Source organism: Triticum dicoccoides, chromosome 6A, assembly GCF_002162155.2.
Source record: "Triticum dicoccoides isolate Atlit2015 ecotype Zavitan chromosome 6A, WEW_v2.0, whole genome shotgun sequence".
Lineage (NCBI taxonomy): Eukaryota > Viridiplantae > Streptophyta > Magnoliopsida > Poales > Poaceae > Triticum > Triticum dicoccoides.
The window spans coordinates 361755458-361758287 of record NC_041390.1 but is presented as its reverse complement, the minus strand read 5'-3'; positions in this window follow the sequence as shown (position 1 = coordinate 361758287).

Below are 2830 nucleotides of genomic sequence, written 5' to 3'. Positions count from 1 at the left end.
CTGGGCCTGGGGGGTTGGCCCAGTAGGGCTGTGGCCTGCTGGGCCGGAGCCCGGGGGGGGGAGTTCTCTCTTCTTTTTTTTCTTTCTGTTTTGTATTTTCTTTTCTTTTACTTATTTACTTTTCTATTTTATTCCATTTTAAATCATTTAGGCATTTTCTAAAAATATGTTTGCTGCACTATAATTACCCTCGTAATATTCGGCAACCACCGAACATTTTTGTTTCAACTTTTAAACACTTTTGTTGTTTGCCATTTTTTTGAATTGATTTTGAATCGGTTTGAACTAACGAAAGTTTAGCAATAGTAATCAAAGATGACATGGCATCATTAGGAGAGTTTTACTGTTGCTTAAATATCCGGGTGTCACAGAGATCATCAACTCCAGAGCTACATTTACCGTCTCCATTTGTTGACACTACACCCTTTAAAGTGCTAAAACATGTCTAGCCTACCCGCGTACAAAGCTGGAGCGACTTCTCTCTCTTCTTTTTTGCTTCTGTCAAGGCAGAGTCTGAAATACCCTTGCATAAAAACACAATAGTGAGAGTATGGGTGAAGTGTGCGCAAAACTAGTGCACTGTAAAAGTAGCAGATAGCAGGTGGCTGAAAAATAAATGACATGAGAAATTTCATAGCTCTACAAAATTGCATGGCAAACAAAATCAGATTCTACTCCGTATGATTTTGTAATATATGAGCACAAGGATGGATGGAAAATGCAGGTACTCCTCGAGCACACCACCACATGTGGTCCTATCAAAATAACAGTCGACTGAAAATAAATAAGTCAGTCAATTTTTTTATGAACCGTCAGATCTATAAGGAACGGGCAGATGGCCTACGTCTACCTCCCTCCAGTCACTATTTGAATGTGCAACTATCCCTAGGTGGCTTTGGTAATTCCTAACAACATATAGCTCATTGAGCTAATACTATTTCAAGATAAATATTTTAGGAAAGCTCAATGATTGGCATGGCATGGATTAGAAATGTGGACCCCTCAAAATGCTAAGGACAAAAGATTGGCTCAAGCTCCAAAGCTCAAGACTCTACATTTTACCTTTTAGTGATCCAAGATCACATTGAGTCCATAGGAAAAGCCAATATTATTAAAAGGGGATGAGGTGTTGCTTAATGTTTTACTTGCTCAAAATGCTTAGTGATATGCTCCAAAACCCTCAACCACTTTCTCATATCCACATATGTCCCAAATCAAAAGTCAAACTTGGCCCCACTGAAACTTTCCATTCGGCGCCACCGAGTTCAGTTGACATAGCCACTGCCACAAAACCCTAGTCAGTTCGGTCCCACCGATAGGGATCTAGGTCTCACCAAGATGGGATTGCAAACTCTCCGTTTCCCTTCGTAACGTTTCGGTCTAACCGAGATGAGTGATTGGTCCCACCGAGTTCGCAATGCAAACTCTCTGTTTCCCCTTCGTAACGTTTCGGTCCAACTGAGATGAGCGAATCGGTCCCACTGAGTTTGCCTGACCAACTCTCTGTTTTCTATTACCAAAACCGGTCCCACCGAGTTTGTGTAACTGGTCTCACCGAGATTACATTATGTCCTAACCCTAATGAAATCAGTCCCACCGAGTTGATATGTTGGTCCCACCAAAAATCCTAACGTTCACATTACGAACTAAATTGGTCTGACCGAGTTTTCTGATTCGGTCCCACTGAGTTTGGTAAATTGTGTGTAACGGTTAGATTTTGTGTGGATGCTATATATACCCCTCCACCACTCTTCATTCAGGGAGAGAGCCATCAGAACATGTCTACACTTCCATCATACATTTTCTGAGAGAGAACCACCTACACTTTTTTTGAGATCAAGATATTCCATTCCAACCACATAAATCTTGATCTCTATCCTTCCCCAAGTTTCTTTCCACTAAAATCATCTTTCCACTAAATCCAATCCTATGAGAGAGAGTTGAGTGTTGGGGGAGACTATCATTTGAAGCAGAGGAGGAAGGAGTTCATCATCCACACTCCATCTATTACCTTTTAGAGAGTGGTGTCTCCTAGATTGGTTAGGTGTCACTTGGGAGCCCCCGTCAAGATTGTGGAGTTGAACCAAGGAGTTTGTACGGGCAAGGAGATCGCATACTTCATGAAGATCCACCCTACCAAGGCAAGTCCTTCGTGGGCGATGGCCATGGTGGCATAGACAAGGTTGCTTCTTCGTGGGTGGAGCCCTCCGTGGACTCGCGCAACCGTTACCCTTTGTGGGTTGAAGTCTCCATCAACGTGGATGTACGATAGCACCACCTATCAGAACCATGCCAAAAATCTCCGTGTCTGTATTGCGTTTGCTCCCTCCAAACTCCTCCCTTTACCTTCATGTGCAATGTTTTACATTCTGCTGCTATACTCTTAAACTTGCATGTGTAGGTTGTTTACTTGACTAGTGCTAAGTTGCTAAAATCTGCCAAGACTTAAAATTGGGAAAAGGCTAGATTTTTATTTGGTCAAGTAGTCTAATCACCCCCTCTAGACATACTTTCGATCCTACAAGTGGTATCAGAGCTTTCTCCATTTGACTTGATTTCCATAGCTTTTGGTGATAATATTCTTGGTTTCACAACATAGTACAGTATGGCTTCGAGCGAGGGAAATTACCACCATAGAGGTCCTTACTTTGATGGTACCAATTTTGCTAGTTGGAAGCATAAGATGAAAATGCATATTCTTGGACATAACCCCGCCGTTTGGGCCATTGTGTGTATTGGCTTGCAAGGTGAATTCTTTGATGGGAGAGAACCGAACCATGAAGCTAGCGCAGAAGAGTTGAAGATGCTGCAATACAATGCTCAAGCTTGC